Source organism: Panthera onca, chromosome C1 (assembly GCF_046562875.1).
Source record: "Panthera onca isolate mPanOnc1 chromosome C1, mPanOnc1 haplotype 2, whole genome shotgun sequence".
Lineage (NCBI taxonomy): Eukaryota > Metazoa > Chordata > Mammalia > Carnivora > Felidae > Panthera > Panthera onca.
In genome coordinates this window covers 45,987,139-46,009,691 of record NC_138346.1, presented here as the reverse complement: position 1 = coordinate 46,009,691, position 22,553 = coordinate 45,987,139, and the positions used below count along the sequence as shown (strand labels likewise).

The window sequence follows — 22,553 nt, the reverse complement described above, 5'->3', positions numbered from 1 at the left end:
GCTAGTATCTACTTTTTCTAGCCTGTGCTTTCTTTATTCGTGTGTGTATGTGTGTGTGTATTAAGAAAATTGTCTATAGTGTATAGAGAAACCCATTGTATGCATATGTATTTGTGAGATGTGGATGAGGTCATTTTTGTGTTATTGCTCTTGAGTTAATGGGAGAGGAAATGGCAACAATCAAATATGGATTGGGCAAGCACAAACTTGGTAAAATAGAAAGAATATTCATTTTTTTTGAAAATTCATTTGAAAGACTAATAAACAACAATTTCTTTGTGGGCAAATTTGCTTGTGAGCCTTTTTAAACCCTGAAATGTTTAAGGCAACATTCAATATGCCATTTATTTCAAAGAGCATATAGTTTATAACTCTGAGCTGTCATTTATCCCAGTTCCCACAATTTATCACTGAGACCACAGACTTGAATACTCTTTGCAGAAGTTAGCTGGGGTTGCTTTCATCTATTTTTTAAAACTGAGATCTATAAAAATTTCCTGTCAGTTTATTCTTTTCAGGCCATTTGTGATAGTACTAACCATGAAAAAATTTTTAAAGTTGATTATTGTAAAAAAAAAAAACAAACAAAAAACAAAAACAAAAAAAAAGAACCCACCACCACCAAAAAAAACCAAAAAACAAAAACAAAACACCATTTAATGTGGTGTTTGCCTACAATTCTTGGTTGTACTGAAGTGGAAAAAGAAACATCAAATTGATTAGTAATTAGTGATTTTTCCCCTAAATTTATGCCTAACTACTAATATTCATTGAACTTAAACTTCTTTCATCAGTCAAGTTCATGGAGCTGAGGAAACAAGCTTCCTGATCACTCCATTTATTGATTTTTTTTTTTAAATTCCAATGACAATTGCAATTACACTCTTTGTTGAAAGAAGTTTTTATTAATTAAATACTTCTGTACTGAATTTAACTGAAGGGTGAAAAAATTCCAAAGAAGTAAGACCACCAAAGCTTGCATAAAAATTTAGAGGGACCTATTTAAATGACAGTGGGTTGTGATAGTAACTTATTTTTTTTAATTTTAAAATATTTATGTAAGTGAGTAAAATTTGAATAATTCATTTGCAGGTCTCACATGGAAGTTCTTTCAACCTAAAAACTTCTACAACTTGGTTGAATGTAGTGGTTTTCCTTTGAGTCAGGAAACCCCTCATGTGGCCTTCTCATGTTTTTATTGTTTTTAAGTTCACTTTAGAGATCTAATTGAACCAAAGAATTCAGCAACTTTAGAAGAAACCACTGAGGTTTACATGGTTTTATTAAACATTCCTCTGAAGTTATTTTGTTTCTAACAATCTTGGCTGTATACAGTCACTTTCAAAAGGCATATTTGTTTTCTTTCATCTTTGTCTTCTCAAAGATCTTATGTTTTTTTTACTGTTCATTTATTTATTTTTATTTTGAGAGACAGAGAAAATTCAAAGGGGGGGAGAGGCAGTGAGGGAGAGAGAGAATCTCAAGCAGGCTCCACCCTCAACATGCAGTCTGAGGTAGAGCTCAATCCTACCTGAGCCAAAATCAAGAGTCAGACACTTAGTTGACTGAGCCACCCAGGCATCCCTCACGATTTTCTAAGATGGATATCTAATGATTAAATTACAATCCAATATCTAAAATAAAAGTTGAATATTTTAATGCTTCAGACTTTCAATCTCTTGTAAAGATGGGAAGTAACTAGGTTCCTATACCATGAAATCTCTAATTTTTATGTATGCAATGTCTTTTTTTAATATGCCACAATTTTTATTGCAATATAGTCATTTTTGTGAGGGTAGGGAGTTTGATCTATGTATGCAACTGTGGAGAGCAAAATGGAGTCTCTCATGTCAAGTGGGAGCCTGTGTCAAGCCGTGATGCAAGCAGTTAAATGTACCACAGCTACAAGATATTGCTGAGACCAGCATTAGCTGACACTCCAGAACTGAGAACAAGCAGAACCAGAGGAGGTCTGCAGGGACCCAAGACCAATCAAATCCCTTTAAAAAGGGGAAGACTTTTGCAACAAACTGTCAGACTCTTCAGGTATGACCTCTGTATGTCTGGCCACTTAAAATAGGCAACTACTGGGGCACCAGGGTGGCTTAGCCGGTTAAACGACTGACTCTTGATTTTGGATCAGGTCATGATCTCACAGTTTGTGAGACGGAGACCCACATTATGCTCTGCACTGTTAGTGCAGCGCCTGCTTGGGATTCTTTCTCTGTGTCTCTCTCTCCCTCTCTGCCCTTACTTTGTTCTTGCACACACACACTCTTTCTCTCTCAAAATAAATAAATAAACTTAAAAAAAAGGCAACTGCTGGGGCGCCTGGGTGGCTCGGTCTGTTAAGAGGCCGACTTCGGCTCAGGTCATGATCTCACGGCCCGTGAGTTCGAGCCCCGCGTCAGGCTCTGTGCTGACCGCTCAGAGCCTGCAGCCTGTTTCAGATTCTGTGTCTCCCTCTCTCTCTGCCCCTCCCCTATTCATGCTCTGTCTCTCTCTGTCTCAAAAATAAATAAACGTTGAAAAAAAATTAAAAAAAAAAAAGGCAACTGCTGCCAAAGGTTCTGCCCAATTGATCTCTGAACAGAACTGCGACCCTTCACTCCTTGAACCTAATATTCAGTAAGTGCAGGGAGCTGACCTGAATGGGACCCAGGCCTTATCTCAACTGCGCACCCACAGACTGGCTTTGAGTTTCGTTCCTTAACTTCTTATACCCTTCTGTTATCTTGTTTGTTATAGGGTCTATCTTATGTACTGCTCTGTGTGTTGTGTAAGAAGCTGAGTTTAATCACATGGTGAAATGTCATTCAGTTTGGAATCCTTAACCTGCTTTATAATTGTGATTATTTTGCTTATGATTGGATAAAGTTGACACCATGGAAAAGCTCAACTTGTGTGTGTGCCTTCATAGCGTGCTCCTGATAGCAATGTTGAATAATACCATCTAAATGGTCTCTCGTATGTTTGTGCACATATGAGTAACCTGATGCTCAATAAAATTTCCAGATTTTTCACTGGAAATTTTCTTCTGAGAGCACATCTTAGGTCTTATTATTTTCTTTAGCCCACAAAAGGTGATCAGAGGTGGCATGCCAGTTACTAACAAGAATAATTAATAGTTGTCTGATTCTCTATATTCTCTCCAGCTGACAAAGGTAACCCTAGAGCCTCCTGTTAATGTGACAGCAGATTTTCTATCAGCCTGATTCCCTGAGTCACCACGATGGGCAAAATCCCTACTGATCTTTAGCGACATGTAGCATAAGCACAAAATAAATCTGTATTGTTTTAAGAGTTCTTTGGGGGGTACCTGGGTGGCTCAGTTGGTTAAGTGTCTGTCTCTTGATTTCAGCTAAGGTCATGATCTCATGGTTTATGGGTTTGAGCTCCGCATCAGGTTCTGTGTTGACTGCACCATGGAGCCTGCTTTGGATTCTGTCTCTCCCTCTCTTTGCCCCTCCCCCTGCTCGCTCTCACACTCTCTCTCAAAATAAATAAATATACTTTAAAAAAAGTATTCTTTGTATATTCTGCATACAAGTCTTTTATCAAATATGTGAATTTCAAATATTTTCTCCAGTCTGTGGCTTGTCTATCCACTCTCTTAGTGTCTCTCACAGAGAAAAAGTTTTCAATTTTAATAAAGTACATTTGTTTTCCTTCCATGGATGATACTTTGGGTGTTGTATCTAAAAATTCATAACCAAACACAAGGTCATTTAGATTTCCTCCTATTTTTCTTACAGAAGTTTTATAGCTTTGCATTTTACATTTATATCTTTGGTCTATTTTGAGTTGATTTTGTGTACGATGTGAAATCTGTGTGTGAGTTTATGTTTTTGCATAAGGGCATCTAATTATTTCAACACCATCTGTTGAAAAGACTATCTTATCTTCATTGAATTTCCTTTGCATTTTTGTCAAATATCAGCTAACTATATCTGCGTGGATCTACTTTTTGGCTCTCTATTCTGTACTATTAATCTGGCTTCCATTTTCCTCAATACCAGACTGTTTTGATTCCAGTAGCTTCATAATAAATCTTGAAATGTAATAATGAGAACACCCTGAATTTATTCTTGTTTCTCAAAATTGTGTTCACTATTCTAGGCTCTTTACCTTTCCAATAATAGTTTTTTCATAGTTCCAAAAATGCTAGTGGGGATTTTGATTGAGATTATGTTTAATCTATGGATGAGCCTAGGAAAAACTGATAACAATATTGAATTTTTCAATCCATGAAAATATCTTTTCTTTATATTTATTTGGATATTGTTTGATTTATTTCATCAATAATTGATAATATTCCACAGATTCAGAACATATTTTGTAGATTTAAAGCTAATTATTTCAGCTTTCTTTTTGGTACTATTGTAAATGCTATCTTTTTTTTAAATTTCACATTCTAATTTTTTTAATGTTTATTTATTTTTGAGAGAGACAGAGACAGAATGAGAGTGGGTGAAGGGCAGAGAGAGAGAGACACACAGAATCCAAAGCAGGCTCCAGGCTCAGAGCTGTCAGCCCAGAGCCTGACGTGGGACTTGAACTCACAAGCTGTGAGATCATGACCTGAGCCGAAGTCAGATGCTCAACAGACTGAGCCACCCAGGTTTCCCTTCTAATTTCACATTCTAATCGCTAATTGATGGTATATAGGAAAGCAACAGCCTTGTGCCATTGTTATTTTAAACCATTAAAGCTTGGGAGTTATTTGTTACCAATTGACTGTCTTGATGAATATGAAAATTGTGGATTTCCTAACAAAAATTTAAAACATTTGTCATTATCATTGGAATCTAATAGCTGGTGGTAGGGCATCATACTGGAAACTGAAAAGTTGGAGACTTGTGCTTTACAGCATGGTGAAACATTTGTGAAGGCCTGTAATAACATGAAAGATACATCATGTTCCTAACGCACTTGTAGTTCTAAAGGAATACGTTGGAAAGCAAAATGTTGGTTATGTGTTTTGGTAACCACCAGATAGCTTGGCAATAAATTGCAAGAAACACATGAACCCAGGAAAGAACCAACCAGTTTCCAAAGCAGAAGGGAAAGGAAATAGAATGAGTCCAGAAATTACTTTTTCATCCCAAACAATGAAAGTCTTATCTTTCATTGAGATATACTTTGTGGAGCCAAAATCTACTAAAACCTTTGAACTGATTAAATTAAATTTGGGCAGAGAGCAAATTAGGAATGAAAACTCTTAAGTCCTTTCAATTAGGAAAAAAATTCATTATTAATAGATCCTAGAGTGTCAAAATACCTGACACTTAGGAGAAAGAGAGAGAAGGAGGCTGGGGTGGAGGGGTGGGGGCTAGAGAGAGAGAGAATGAGAGAGAATGTGGAAGAGAAAACATAGAAATGTAGTTCTGGGAACTATATCTCAAAAAAATAGTGTTGATCTGGTTACTAGTCCAAGAAGCTGACTAAAAGCACATAGATAATAATCTCACTGAGTTTCTGAGGAGTCTTCCAGACTTTAAATGATCTTTGGGCACTCCACCTTATAAAGGAAGAAAATGAGTTAAGAAAGCAAGTACATATTCCCCAGTGGCCACTTAAGATGTGGCCAAGAAATATATTGGAAAAGGAGTACTCTCCCAGAGGGTGTAGCTAGTGACTTGAAAAACAATGAACAAAGGAGTTCCTCCCACTGAATACAATCAGGGCATAACCAAGGAACATTCCATACCCCCAGGATAGGGAACCTCATAATATCTTCCCATTGGAATTTTAGAATTACCATGAATTAGAGTTTAAGGAAAGTTCCCCATTCTTTCCCTTTCTGAATGGGAGTGTTAATTGTTTTCCTTTCCCATCCTTGCTTGTTGTGTGTCTATCTGGTTGGGAGGGTAGCACATTTTAGCTGTTTTTAGCTCCCTATTCTCTAGATCAAGGGAAGTCACACTAAGACTTGATGAATAAACCAATGCACATTAGTCAGAGATCCTGGATTCAAAAATTCCAGACCATGACTGGAATGGATTTTTGCATCGCCTCTTTTGAGGTGGTGATGGGTGTGTTCTATACAAGAAAAGCGAACACAATATTTGATGATCAGAGAAGCAAACTGGTAGTTATTAATATTGTTCCCAGAGATTACTGATTCTCCTCTCCCTCCAGAAACATTCATTCTTTAAATTACCCTTGTCCATATGACTTGTTTTGGCCAAGGAAATATGAATGAAAGTGAAGTGTCACTCCTGGGCACTTCAGAAATTCAATTCTCCGTGTTCTTTCATCCTATGGTAGCTAACCTGAAACCTCATGCTTAGATAGCAACAGAGCTTCAGTCAAGGTGGTCTCCTGAGCAATTCCAGTGAGTGAGCTGCCCTTTGCCAACCTGGATTACACACATACCATAAAGAAGAAATCTATCTCTGTTATTTTAAGCCACTAAGAGGTGGTGATTCTTTGTTTTACAGCATAAGGTAATCTATCCTGATTATTTTAAAAGGTAAATTACATAACAACATTTGACACTTCGATGCATTAAAACTCAACAACTTTGCAGATAGATAAAAATGTCCAGATTCTGCATGAAATCCTTAGGGGAAAAAAATCATGATTTTAGTTCTCTCTATATCCTTCCAAAATGCGGTAGCCATAATAAGCATACAAAAAGAGCAAGATATACAAATCTAGATAAAGGCAATCTTATGAAGTTTGTTTTTTGAACTTCTCTACTTCCTTTTTCTGTGGCTATTCAGTCTCCAGAGAGCCTTAATCTCCACTCACCAACCCCAGACTCTAAATACATAATTGTACACAACTCAGAGCATGATCGTTTTGGAGAATATGTAAAAGTGGTGCCATTTGGAGTTAGTGCAAATTATCTCCATTATTTGGTTTGGAAAGCTTGGAGAAAATGATATGGGATGTGAAAAGTAATGAACAGGTTTATACACATCTACACTAGAAGCAGTGTTCAATCATACTTTCCCTCCTCTTCTCACTCTTACCCATTTTTTCCCCTTTTCTCTTTTTTTTCTATTCATCTTTTATTTTCTCCTGTTACTATGCCTCCTTTACAAGGGCAATTTTAAGATAAAATGCAACAATTTGATGTGATATCAGGAAAATATATGTGATGATGTGTTCATTTGAGCTTCTTTAAAATTTTTTTTAACGTTTATTCATTTTTTGAGAGACAGAGCATGGGGGGAGGGGGGTGGGGTGGAGAGCGGAGGAGACACAGAATCTGAATCAGGCTCCAGGCTCTGAACCAAGAGCACAGAGCCCAACGTGGGGGCTTGAACCCACAAACCGTGAGATCATGACCCGAGCTGAAGTCAGACGTTTAACCGACTGAGCCACCCAGGCGCCCCTATTTGAGCTTCTTTTAAATCCATGTTTTATGATGTCTTATTTACATATTATACAAGAATCATAATAAATTCCATTTTAAAACTTGAAACTTAGTGTTCAGAGAAGTTCATTTGTCTGAAGATTTATGATAACAGGGAAATTCAGGTACTGCAGTTGGAGAAAACAAATAGGACTAAATGGTAATAATGCAGGATCTCAAATAGTATAAACACTAGGTGTGTTGCTTATCATACCAACAATTTTCACTAAATGTTAAATGAAATAAATATAAGCACTTTATTCTAAAATAAAGGCAGATGTTTTATGAAGTACATCCTAGTTCTCCTATTTCCCAAGATGTTATTAAGCATGATCCGGTAAACTATTTTTTTTATGAGTTGTTTAACATCTAGATAAGGCCTAAACTTTCCAGTGTCCTTTAGGTGTAAGAAATTCAGTGTATAATACACTAATTTCCAGTGACAAGAAATCAACAAATGCCCAATTGTTAATAGTGTTTTTTCAATCTTATTTCAAAATTAAATGCAATGGATATTGATTTTGATAAAATATGACAGAAAAGTATGTATTTATAGGGCTGTAAAGCACTTAACACAAAATATACACAACAGTGTAAGCCCGTTAGGGTGGAAGCCATTTTGATTCTCTCAAGAATACGTTCCCAGGATCCGACCATTGACTGAGGGTTTTTTTCCATGACTGTGATGAGACTCAGCTGGGCCTCTAACAATCCCCTCCGGGGAGCTGGCAAGTCCAGAGGATATTGCTGCAACTGGCTTCCCTTCCCCCACCTTCACTCTGCTGCCCTCAGTGAGACTGACTGTCTGGGGAGACAAAAGTGTACAGACAGAGGATTGGACACCAAGTTTAAAGCATTGCCAAAACCCACTTTATTTAATGTAGGCTGTGACTTTCCACCCACAGCTTCCATCTCTCTAAACGTTCCAGTCCTGCCGGCTCATGAACAATCTTTCCCTGTGGACAACTGCCAGTTACTTGATTGTTATATTTTCCTTTCTAACTTTTAGCTGAATTATCTTCCATTGGTTGAAAAATCTTTCAGAAATATTCCCCAATAAAAATTAACTCTTTTTTTTAATCTTTCCCTTTACTTGTGGAAAACTTGTAGATATGTGGCTAGGTAGCATTAAAATGAAATTACAGTTACAAAATAAAAAAATCGAATATATTGATATGGGGAAGGAACTGATAGATGTAGGGAAAGTAGTTGATATCTGCTATTATATGTTATTTCTTTTCAACATAGATCTCAACTGCTGATAGCATACTTCCGCTGATACCATACTTTTTTTTTTTTAACTTTTTGGATAATTGCATTTAATTTATTCTCATATTCATTAGTATAGCCACAAAGAGTCTGCTTTTCTCTGGTCCAATTTTACCTTAGAATTCTTCATTATGGCTCAAAGAAGCTACAAGGTGTAGAAGGTACTAACTGTGACTTTATATATCATTCAATATGGCTATCTTGGTCAGAATAGAATGAGAAAGTTCTGGGCTGCCTGGGTGGTTCAGTCAGTTAAGCATCTGACTCTTGACTTTGGTTCAGGGCACCATCTCATAGTTCATAAGTTTGAGCCCTACACTGGGCTCTATGCTGACAGTGCAGAGCCTCCTTGAGATTCTCTCTTTCCTTCTCTCTCTCTCTCTCTGCCCCTCATGCTTCTCTCTCTCAAAATAAATAAACTTCAAAAAGAGAGAAAGTTTAACCAAACTCATTAAAATCTTGTTACACTGACATTTCTACCAAGTAAATTTGATAATAAAGGATAAGAGATGGTAATGAGAGACTTCAAACACTAGATATAATTATCAGATCAAGAGAAAATACATAAATGATCTTGAATTCTCATCCTCCTTGAAAAGGTGTAACAAAAATTAATCACCAGGTCTAGTTTTCCTAGACCAATTGTTTTCCTATACAGAGTAAATTCCAAATTTTTAAGCTAAATTTCATTAGGAAAGTAATTGAGGCTCAGATCTCATGAGGGATTGGTAAATTGTTGGTTTCTTTGGATATGTGTGTAAACATTGACCTATATATACAATATTCAACGAGTATTAAAGACAACATAAATGTGTCCTATTTTTTACATAAAGAATTTATTGAATATATATACTTTACACATAACATTGTGTAAATTTAAGGTGTACAACATGTTAATTTGATACATTTACAGATCGCTGCCATAATAGGATTGCCATTGTAGCACCTCTTTCATAGCACCATTTAGCACCTCTATCATATTACATAATTATCTTTTTTTTTAGTGTCGGTAAATTTTTTTAGCGGAAAAATGTCAAGAGACAATTCTAGAATAGTGAAGGGCATGCTTTTTGGAATAAACAACACTTAAAAAAAAACACCCTTTGGCTGTCATATTGTAATGACACACACCATTTCTAGTTCCTGTATAAATGCTTCCATTTCATTTGAGGACAGGTGTCATTTGAGGTCAAGAATAGGGTGGTCAGAACACGTATTACACATTGGCAGTGTTAGACATGACTTCTGGATAAAAGAATGAGAAGTTAATATATTTCCATTCAGAGTGTCAGTTAAAAACTCAGTCTTTGGTGTTGGTGACGAGTGGGTGGGGAGAGACTTGTATAGTTTTCTTCTTTTGCTGTGGCTTTTTAGAATGTCTCAAAAATACATACACTGTGCCAAAATAAACCACATAGTTTGTAATAAAATAATTGAAAAATTTTATGAATTTTAATGGTGCTCTTTACTTTGATGTAAATAGTATGGCTTTCTATAGGTAATTGAGGCACTAAAATATTAGTGGCAGTACTGGTAGTAGTAATGAAGATGATGATGATGATGATGGTGTTATGTTTGGCAAAGAGAAGCATGTATGGAAGTTCTAAACAAATTGCACTTGCCACAGTAGCAGATCTCTGTCCAGTTGGGAGGTGACAGCAAGATTTATTTTCATTAAAATCCAAGACTCCTTTCCACCTTCACCAGAGCACCTGTTGACAAAATCCATCAAAACTATTAAGGAAAAGCACAAGGTATAAAGCTACTGTTTTTTAAACAAATTAAAGGATTTTTGAAGTAATATTGGTTGTCACTTTTGCCCCCTTGTTTTCTTAGCTCATAAATTTTAATTGGGGTAGCTAGTTTGATCTCAACAGATACTACACAGAGAATATTTAATTTACTATGTGACTTGAGGAAAACTGTCTTTCCGGACATTCATTCATGTGACATAAAAGCCCAGGATGGTAATTTCCTGGCAGGCAGAGCCACAGTCTTTTATACTGATTGAAAGTATAAAGATTGTATTAGTTTTCTATTGCTGTAATGAAATGCCACACACTTAGTGGCTTCAAACAACACACATTTATTATCTTACAGTTCTGGAGATCAGGAGTCCCAAGTGGGTCTCACAAACTAAACTTAAGGGGTTGGTAGGGCTCTATGCCTTTCTGGATGCTCTGGAGGGGAGTTTTCTTTGCACTTTCCAGCTTCTAGAGGCCACCTCATGACTTGATTTGTGGCTTCCTTCCATCTTCAAAGTCAGCAATGGCTGGTTGAATCTTTTTTACATCATATTACTCTGCCTTACTGCCTTACTGTTCCACGTTTAAGAAACCTTGTGATTATTTTGAACCCATGCAGGTAATAGGGATAATCACTCTATTTTAAAACCCACTGATCACCTGAATTCCATCTACTTCTTTAATCCTTTTGCACTGGAATTTAACAAATTCACAGGTTCTAGGAATTAGAACATCTTTGGTGAGTCATTTTGCCACCTGCCACAGAGCTATTCTTTACACATTTGTGAAGTTGAGCATCTTAAGGAGGTGATTTTCTATATGAAACATGTGGCTACTAATATATTTCCATCTGCTTCTTTTCACAAGGCCATATTCTTGTTATATCTAGCATTTTATTTCTTTAAAGGAAAAAAAAACTTAAAAAAATTCATTTTCCTTAAGTGAGTCACTTGCCAGGAATATATTTAGGCATACAAATTGATTAAAAACTTTGTAGAAAAAGTAATGAAATTTCCATATTTTAATTTTTTTTAAGTATATTCATTTTTGAGAGAGAGGGACAGAGCATGAACAGGGGAGGGGCAGAGAGAGGGAGGGAGACACAGAATCCAAGGCAGGCTCCAGGCTCTGAGCTGTCAGCACAGAACCTGATGCAGGGCTCCAACTCATGAACCATAAGATCATGACCTGAGCTGAAGTCGGATGCCTAACCGATTGAGTCACCCAGGTGTCCCCAAATTTCCATATTTTAAAAATGGCATGTGGCTCAGCAATAGTTTCAAGAGAATGAGCAAGTCTTTAATAATGACTGATTTTCAAATCTATAGTTCTCTTCTTTAGAAGTTTGTCTTACTGAAATATTTTCTTTTATGCATTAAGAGGAGACTTCACTTAGTTAATTGCATGCATTCTTGGGTTTTTTTTCCTAATGTTTATTTAGTTATTTTGAGAGAGAGTGTGTGTGAATTGAGGAGGGGCAGAGAGGAAAGACAGAGAATTACATGCAGGCCCCACGTCATCAGTGCAGAGCCCAACGCGGGGCTTGATCATAGGAACCATGAGATCATGACCTGAGCCTAAATCAAGAGTTGGACACTTAACCGACCGAGCCACCCTGGCGCCCCAGCAACCTTGGTTTTTTTTTTTAATATTGGAAATATTAAAGCAATTGTGTGTTTATTGTTTTACATCTTTAAAGGTGTTATATATACTTTACCCACTCCCTCCATCCCAGACAACCATTTATTTGCTTTCTGTCTTTATAGGTGGATCTGCATTTTATAGAATTTCATAAAAGTAGAATCAAATACTACATACTTTTTTTAGTTTGGTTTCTTTCACTCAGCATAATTATTTTCATTTGTTTCAAGATTGGTGACTGAATCCATAGTTCATTGCTTTTAATAACTGAGTAGTATTCCATTGTATACCAAATTATACAATTTGTTATCCATTGACCTTTTGTTGGAGATAGGGATTGATTCCAGGTTAGGATTATTACAAATAACATTTGTGAACAAGCAAATGAAATATGCTTTCATTTTTATTGCGACAATAGCTAGAAATGAAATGACTGGGTCATATGGTAAAAGTGTATTTAACTTCCTAAGAAACTGAAAACTATTTTTCAAAGCAGTTGTTACATTTAGTGTTTATGCCAGCGGTGTGTGAGGGTTTCAGTTGTTATACATCTTAACCAACATTTTAACACCTCATCAGTATTTTAATTTTAGACTTTCTAATATTTCTAATAGGTGTGGGTGTTATCTAATTGTTCTAATTTATATTTCTCCAGTGATTAATGATGTTGACCATCTTTTCACGTACTTTTTACCATATATTTATATACGCACACAGACATATATATATATATATATATATATATATATATATATTCTTTGATAAAGTAGCTATTCAAATCATTTGTTTGCTTTTCTTTTTTTCAAACATGAAACCCTTCACAAATTTGTGTGTTATCCTTGCTCAAGAACCATGCTAATCTACTCTGTATCGTTCAAATTTTAGTATATGTGCTGTCAAAGCAAACACTCTTTCTTTTTAATTGGGTTGTTTTCTGTTTCAATATTGAGTTTTGAGAGTTCTCTATGTATTCTGAAAATAAGTTATTTGCTAGATGTGCGGTTTGCAAATATTTTCTACCCGTGTTTGGTTTCTGTTTTCACTTCCTTAACAGTGTTGTTCAAAGAGCCAAAGTTCTTAATTTTGATGATGTTCCATATATCAACTATTTCTTTGATATATTGTGAATTTGGTGTTACATCTAAGAAAACTTTACCCAAAATCAAAAAGATTTTCTCTCACGTTTTCTTCTAGTGGTTTGTGGTTTTTGGTGTTTCCTTTAATTTTATGAACTACCTTGAGTTTATTTTTGTATGGATTAAGATTTTTTTAAAAAATAAATGGATACTCAATTATTCTAGAACACTGTAAGAATTCTATTTCTTCCCTATGGAATTGACTTTGTACCTTTTTGGAATATCAATTGACCATGTATGTGTATGTCCACTTCTGTAATTTCTATTATATTCCATCAATCTATTTGTTTACCCTACACCATGATCACACTGTATTGACCACTATAATTTTTAATAAGTCTTAAAGTCAGATAGTGTTAATCATCCAACTTTAGTCTTCTTTTTCAAGTTGTTTTGTCTATTCTGGGTAATTTGTATTGCTATATGAACCTTAGAATGAGCTTGCCAATTTCTACCAATAGAAAAAATTCTGTTAAGATTTTGCCTGAGACTGCATTATTTATAGTCTAATTTTGGGAAAATTGACATCTTAACATTATTTTGTGCTCCTTTTCGTAAATGAGGTGTGTTTCTCCATTTAATTAAATTTTCTTTGAAATCTTTCATCAGAATTTTAAAATATTCAGCGTGTATAGGCCTTGTACATATTTTTCAGATTTGTTAAGTATTTTATCTTTTAACGCTATTGTAAATACTATTTATTTAAATCTAAATTTCCAATTTTATGTTGTTAGTATATATGATAAAATTAATTTTAGTATATACATCTGGTATTCCCCAATGTGCTAACCTCACTTAGTAATTCCAATTTTTTTATTTTCCAATCTGGATGGCTTTCATTTATTTTTCTTATGCTACTGCACTCTCTAGTGCATCCAATGTTGAATAGAAGTGATGAAAGCGAACATTCTTGCCTTCTCAAAGATCTTATGGGGAAAGTTATATGTATACACATAATCATGTGAGAATAAATTAAATAACCCTTTGCCTCTAAATATGAAAAATAAAGATATAATCACATATAATTATCAATTTCATAAATTGACATTGATATAATACTTATATCTAATTTACCATCAATACTCCAATTTTGTTAGTTGTTCTAGTAATTTCTTTTATACCATTCCCTCCCTCTTTCAGAGCATGCAGTCTAAGGCTAGATATAGTGCTATCTGCCATCTCTCTGTAGTTTCCTTTAATTTTGAACATCTCCATCAGTTTTCCTTTATTTTTTATGACATTGACAGTTTGTAGAATAAAGACCTATTTTTTCATTTTAAATTTTAGTTAACATACAGTGCAATATTGGTTTCAGGAGTAGAATTCAATGATTAATCACTAAACATACAACACCCAGTGCTCATCACATGTGCCCTCCTGAGTACCAATCACCCATCTAGCCAATCTCCACTCACCTCTCTGTCAAACCATAGTTTGTTCTCTATCACTGAGTCTCTTATAATTTGTTTCCCTCTGTTCTCTTTTTGCCCCCTCTTCCCAAATATTTATCTGTTTTGTTTCTCAAATTCCACAGTGAGTGAAATCATATAGTATTTGACTTTTTCGGATTGACATTTCACTTAGCATAATTCACTCTAGTTCCCTCCATGTCATTGCAAATGGCAAGATTTCATTCTTTTTGATGGCTGAGGAATATTCCATTATACACACACACACACACATACACATACACACACACACACACACACACACACCCCACATCTTCTTTATCCATTCATCAGTCGATGAACATTTGGGCTCTCTCCATTGTTTGGCTATTGTTGATAATAGTGCTATAAACATTGAGGTACATGTACTCCTTAGAATCTGTATTTTTGTATCCTTTGGGTAAATACCTAATAGTGCAATTGCTGGATTGTAGGATAGTTCTATTTTTAGTTTCTTGAGGAACCTCTATACCATTCTTTAGAGTGGCTGCACCAGTTTGCTTCCCACCAATAGTGCAAGAGGGTTTCCCTTTCTCTGAATCCTCACCAACACCTGTTGTTTCTTGTGTTGCTAATATTAGCTATTCTGACAGGTGTGAGATAGTAGCTCATTGTAGTTTTGGTTTGTATTTCCCTGATGATGAGTGATGTTGAGCATCTTTTCATGTATCTGTTAGACATCTGGATGTCTTCTTTGGAAAATTAAGACCATTTTTTAAAGTCTAATGTTCTTCTCCTATGTTTGTCTGATGTTTTCTTATGATTAGGTTGATGTTATGGACACTGCATAGTTGTGTTGTATGTTTCTAAGTTATCACACCTGGAGACATAACGTATCCATCTATCCTTTATCGGAGATGTCAATTTTGATCACGTCACCAAAATGGTACCTAAATCTCCACTGTATAATTACACGTTTTTCTCCCTTGAAATTAATAGTTAATCTGTGGGGAGATACTTTAGGAAAATGCAAATATTCTACTCCTAATTAAAAATTCGCTTTAGGGATGCCTTGATTGCTCAGTAGGTTGAGCGTCCAACTTCAGCTCAGGTCACAATCTCACAGTTCATGGGTCTGAGCCCTGCATCAGGCTCTGTGCTGACAGCCTGGAGCCTGGAGCCTGCTTCGGGTTCTGTGTCTCCCCCTTCTCTGCCTCTCCCCTGCTCATACTCTCTCTCTCTCTCTCCTTCTCTGAAAAATAAATATTAAAAAATTCTTTGTAAATTTGTCATACATTCATAATTTTGCCTAATTCAATGTATATAACATATTTATCAAACGATTATTTTCCATGTTTAACATTCCCTCCACATTGATCAGTTAGTCATCTGTATTTACTATAAGGAAGAGATCTCTTTTCTTCAATTATTCATTTCTCCATTTATTACCATTATAGACCCATTAATTCCCATTCATTTAATGGATTACAATTCATTAAGGTGTATAATTATTTTGGTGCTAAAATTGTCCCAGGTTTGGCCAGTAAGCATCTCTTCAGACTGGTGGTTGTATCCTTATAACAAGCTCCCATCACTCTTTTTTTTTTAGTGCTTCTTTACTTTCTGGCACAACAAGAAGTGCCAAAAGCAGCTTGTACTTACTGTGCCCAGCCATGGTATCAGATTCTTCAAAGTGCCCTCGTTTATCTTAGGGAAGAGTGGTAACAGAGAAGAAGTTATGGGCACTAGGTGGTTTCATTGCTACTGGGGTGTCATTTCTTCTTGATCCTTTTCTTGGACAGAGCTAAGAAAAAATGCGTATATATACATATATACATACACGCATATACATACACTTACCTAATTGTAGATACCCACTTACATATGTACATGTGTACATAAACATGCATATACATACATACTAATAAACATACATAAGAAATCATAAGTTCACACTAGTATATCCAATTCCAATCCATCCCTATTGGGTTTGTACTTGCCTTTCCCCCATTCAATATATATTGTTTTTCCAAAGTGAAACGTCAAAACATTTACCCATTTATTCGATTATTTAATGCATCAAAAACATAATGCTTTGCCTACAGTAGTACAATCAATAAGCCTATTAAAAATACTTCAGGATTTGTCTGTGATTCTTCACACCGTATTTTGCTCAAGATTGAGGGTATATAAATACTATGCTCATGAATTACTTTGATTAGTTTGTTATTTATTTTTCCTGCAGCATGTTTATGGCAGTCAATGGAATTACAATTAGGACATATATTTCAGTGTTCTTTCAGTTTTTGAGTTACCATTAATTTATATCTAAAAATAGGTAGAATGTTGCATGCTTCCAGATATCAAAATTACAAAGAAGAGTATATAGAAAGTGCCTCTCTCTCTTCCTTATGCCTTCTACTTCATTCTCCCCTCAAGGTTTCCTACCACGTTTGTCTTTTCAAACTACTGTGAAACTGTGATTTATAAATCAGGCCATGACAGCATTTGAACGTGGAGAAAATTCAACATTTATATATTAATAATTTGACTTCTGCTCTTCTTCACTGTTCTCAACTCAATTGCAATGGTTTTATTTGGCAACAAAAAGCTGCAAATACAAATATAAATACAGAGACTAATGTTTGGCACTACTTGGTTATAGAATTGTTGTTCATATTATCCAGAGTATACATATGTGTGTGGGGGGGTGTATGCTTCTCATCAAAATGAGAACACAATAATGTAAAATCTCACAGGGAACACACTGAAAATTCATCTGTTCCAAGGACAAGCAGGATGTGTTCTCTTCTAATTCTTTCTTTGTCAGGAATCACACTATAATTCAGAAAAAAAAAGGAAAGAATGGATGCCACCTTTAATAAGTCTATGCATAAGCCAGTTGTTTTTTGCTCTGCAATTGCATATGAGGTATATAAATAAGTTGTATTTTGAAGAGATAAGTAAATATATAGGTTATATTAAATACAATGTGTGTATGTTCTTCCTAATAGTGTGAATATGACTAATATAAGGCAAAACCTGAATTTAACTTACAACATTTTTTAAGGTTTATTTATTTTGCGAGAGAGAGAGAGAGAGAGAGAGAGAATCCCAGGCATGCTCTGCATTGTCAGCACAGAGCCGGACACACAGGGCTGCAACTCACAAACCACGAAATCTTGACCTGAGCCAAAGCTGGACATTTAACTGAGCCACTGAGGTGCCCCTTAGCTGACAACTTTTTTTTCACATTCTTCATGTGAGTTTTGGTGGGAAGTGTACTCATTATACAGGGTTTTTTTTTTTTTAATTCACTAAAGAATAAAAAGAGGTTCAGTGATAATAATCAAATTACAGGTGTAAAATAAAATAGAATTTATCCGACTACCCGTTTTCTTGTATCTCTTCCTCCTGTCTTGGCTTCCACTCATAAGCCAGTCAGCACTCTGGCTTCTACTTCACAGACTTCCTCAAATACTTTTTCCATCTCAAAATCTCACTCCATTCAATTCCCCTTCCAAGTTATGTCAGATGTTAATTTCACATTCTTTCCTCTCATTGCTCAGATCTCACTTTAACATATCAAGACTTATTGATCACATAATTCTAGAAAGTACATTGCCGTGAATTGATAATTTTGTAGTGAATCAATACCCAACACATTATCAGATAATTTTATTTTATTTTTTTCCGATCATTTTAATAATTGCAAAAATAACAAAAAAAGTTACAGAATTACAGTATAACAGTGACAGTATATGCCAGATATTTGGCTTTAAATAATAAAATTTGATAAAATCTTATTCTCTTGTATCAACGTTTCATGATTTAAGTCCCCATTTCCCACATTTTACTCTTTTATTCAGTTAAGAAATGATTACTATAGTCATAGGTCTCTTATGTAAGCAGACCCTGAGAAAAAGTAGTGCACAAAAATGTAAGTTGGGCATATTTTGACTGTAACCAAAAAAAAAAAAAAAAAAAAAAAATCAAGACACAATATAACAAGGAATTGCACATTCCTATATAATTTTTAGTTATTATTGTTTTATTTTGTTTTGTTAGTATAAATATAATTTTGCCAGTTTGGTATGAAAGAGACAGTTCTGTTTAATAATATATGGGAGCTCCTCATCTGCATTCTTGTCTTAAGCATAAAGATCGAGTTTAGTTCTCCAATGACACCAGATGCTGTACTATCCTGCAACATGAGCTCATGGTCTGCGGAGAATTGTAACATGTGGCAGACTCGGCAAAGAGATGGATTCCAGATCCTTAGCAGAGTTCTGAAAAACGGCAATAATATTTTGGCGAGGGAAAGTCAATACACATGGTCTTGGCAGCAGTCCCAAACTCAAGACAGCTTCCACCCTTTTTCCTCACCTACATTTCCAACTTTGTTTCAGGCTGGTTATTGTTGCAGATCTGAGAGAGGGACAAAAAGCCTCTAACTTGGGCTATACATTTGTGAGGGTCCACCCAGCCTTTTCTACGGCACGGTTTCCAGGTCCAGGCAGGTCGATATTTGGAATGCTTGCCTCTGTATCCTTGAAAGACAAGAGCAGATACAAAATTTGATCAAAGTTGGGGGAAGTAAGAGGGAAGCTGATCATATGGTGGCTTGGAGTTGTTCGAGACATCTGGACATTTTAGAAGTATTGTGGATCCTGGAGAGTTTTGAATAGGTCGTTTGACAACAATTGAGGACACGTATTTAACAACAATGACTAATAATTTGTGGAACTTGATTGCCCAGGAGTTGATGATTCCTGAAGATGTAACCATTTTAATAGCAATTTTGAAGAAGATATAAGTAATATATACATCTGATTTAGAATTACTTGATTAAAAATCCATTATATTAAGGATGTCTGGGTGGCTCAGTCAATTAAGCATCTGGCTCTTGATTTTGGCTCAGGTCAGAATCTTGCGGTTTGTGGGTTTGAACCCCACACTAACTCTCTGCTGTCCATGCAGAGCCTGCTTCAGATCCTCTGTCTCCCTCTCTCTCTGTCCCTTCCCCACTCTCATGCATGAGGGTGCACACTCTTTCTCACTTGTCTCAAAAATAAATAAACATTTTTTAAAACAACCCATCATATTGAGATGACATCTGAGGTTCTCTTATTTATTTCTATCTGTGGAGTCACCCTCAGTCTTACAGTGAACACTAAGTTGTGTGAACCATACCCTAGCCTGGAGGGCATCTTGAGTGATCTCACTGAAGTATAGTAAATTTATTGAGCAAACAATCTATATATATTCACAAAGATTACCTCTTATCTAGCTGTAAAGAAGAACAATCTTGTGAGTTATTTACCCGATATAAATTTGGCGTCTGTTAAGGCCTAAGGAGGCTGTTGGGTTATTAAAACAATATCGTAGCTTAAAAATAATTATTGAGGGGTGCCTGGGTGGCTCAGTCGGTTAAGCATCTGACTTCGGCTCAGGTCATGATCTCGCAGTTTGTGAGTTTGAGCCCCACGTCGGGCTCTGCTGGCAGCTGGGAGCCTGGAGCCTGCTTCAGAATCTGTGTCTCCCTCTCTCTCTGCCCCTCCCCCACTTGAGCTCTGTCTCTCTCTGTCTGTCAAAAATGAATAAATGTAAATAAAATAAAACAAAATAAAATAGATAATTATTGAAATGTTCTCTAAAATCCAGCAGACCTCAGGAAAGAAGTCAGAGGTGAAGTAAAGGTTTAGGGTTTATTTATTCACTCCCTAATTTTACATATATTTGTTAAGGATCTATCACATCTAACACTTGGCACTTGCATATTTGGTGTTGGTACTACAAGAAAGAATAAAACAGACAGAAGTCCTTGTCTTTGTGGAACTTAGAATCTAGCTGTAATGACAATAACAGAAAAATAAATAAGATATATAATATACCAGAGGATCATAAGTGGTTAGAAAAAAATAATGCAAGAAAAAGAAGGAAGAGGGCTGGTAAGTTGTGAGATTTTAAATGAGATAGTCAAAGAAGTACTTATTGGGGTGAAATTTGAGCAAAGGCCTGGAGAAGATACGCAGATACTGGGAAGGAGGGATCCAGGTGGAGGGACCAGCAAGTACAAAAACCGTAAAACAGGAGTATGTCCTGCGTCCATCAGTCTATGTTGGAGGTTATAGCCATAGAATACACAAGAAAGAAGGAGAAGGAGGAGGAGGGGAAAGGGGATGCCAAGATAAAAAGATATCTAGGTTACTCTAAAATACAGACACCTAAATAAAACTCTTTCTCAAATGTGTTACAAAATTACTCAACTCCTTTAATAGAATATAATGTATAACATATTTCTCTTACTGCTAAACATTATGGAGAGTACAATGGAATAAGATTTGTTCATGGCTAAGCTTTTGTAGATTTGTTTGCTCCTGCTCTGAATGTTTTGAGGCTAATGGGATTATCATCTGGAAAATAAGAAAGAAAAACAGATTTGCCTTTTAGATTTCTTCTATCTATCCTCTTTTTTACTTTATCTCATAAACAGGCTATTGGGGTGTACAACTTAAATGCAACTCTTTCTTACAAAGGAGAAGCAAGAAGGATTATGAAAGCTCTTTGGTTCTCGGAATCTATCATTGCCCAATTTCACATTCATAAGACTATTCTGGATGGTTGAGGAAGTTAGAAATGGTCCCATGTCAATCTTTTCCAGATAGTATAGGGGATGGAGAAGGGTTGCAAGATCATTATAGAACAGGCCAAGCTTGGGATCTAGATGTCACTGGATGAATCTCTTTGTGTGAGATTGGTGGAAAATAGGAGGTGTTATTTTCTACATCACCTTCTCTGGAAAACCCATCTTGAGCTCTATTGAGGAAATCATGTGCCCTTCGAATGTTTCAGTACCAACTTTATCATGACATTTGTCACTGTGAGCTGAAACTGAAGGCTTCTTGTCAGCCCTCCAGACCAGACCATAGACTTGCTAATGACATGGATCAGGTCTGTTTCATCACTAAGCCCTGTACTAGCATAATGCTAAACACATAATAGGCACTCAATCAATATATGTTTAATTCATGAATGAGGGCATGGGCTAATTCAGCAGTCATATCTCCATGGTAGGATCAACTAAAATACACCAACATTTTTTTTTCTACATCAACTACTACTAAAGCCATATTTCTCCTCACTATATTCTTGTGCAATCAGTTTTTAATGGATGTTTTTACAATTAATCTCTTACATAACTTGATTTAAGTTGGTTTCAGCCCACCAATACTCTGAGATTTTTATTTTAATTCTAATGCTATCATGCAATATGTAGCTTTGTATCACTTACAAATTTGATAAGAATTTCTGTGTCTGTCATTATTTTATAGGAATATTTAATTAAACTTATTTCATATCTCCCATTTTAATATTATCCCACGAAGATGTCCTCACTTACCTGGCAAAGTATAGTATGAGACACTTTGCCAAATTCACTAATAGGAACTCTGTAGTGTCAGGAAGACAGCTGGCATCTCTACTTAGCCACAAACATATAGAATTGTTTAATCATAAGGTATTAAGTGACTTATGTTCTGTCATTTTTAAGCATATTCACTCCTCTCTACACAAATAAGGGTTACATTATTGTCAGCACTTTCTCAAGCCAGAGTGAAGCATTTGATTAGAAATGCGTAAAGAATGCATGCATGCAAGAGCTTGAGTCTTCTATAGGACAAGATGAATCAGACTCAATTGCTTGGACTGAAAAATAAAATAATGTGACAGCCAGATGAAAAATATGCCTGCCATAACTCAACAGTGCAATCATGAATATACTAAACACCCCACCTCTGAATCATGGATAACGACAGCCCCAATATTTATTAAATAGTTGATACTATTTTTAAAAACCCTACTTCTTTTGATGTGAATTTCTTTGATCTCTTGGTATAAGAAACATTATATGTGGAATGAGAAGGTAAGCTTCTTTCTTTTCTTTTCCAGGCCTATTTCACTGAACTGTACACAATAGGAAAAAGTAGATGTCACCTACCATTAGTGA

The 22,553-nt window shown here is 35.7% G+C and overlaps 1 protein-coding gene and 1 non-coding gene across 2 annotated transcripts in view; one reads left to right on the top strand and one right to left on the bottom strand.

Annotated features, from left to right (window-relative positions):
- The window catches only part of COL3A1 (collagen type III alpha 1 chain), a 355,595-nt gene that overhangs the window by 279,428 nt on the left and 53,614 nt on the right, over window positions 1-22,553 (top strand). The gene's annotated exons all lie outside the window — the stretch shown is intronic.
- On the bottom strand, window positions 12,824-12,930 carry LOC132673999 (U6 spliceosomal RNA). Its single transcript, XR_009608327.1, has one exon. It is a non-coding gene; the product is annotated as a U6 spliceosomal RNA (small nuclear RNA).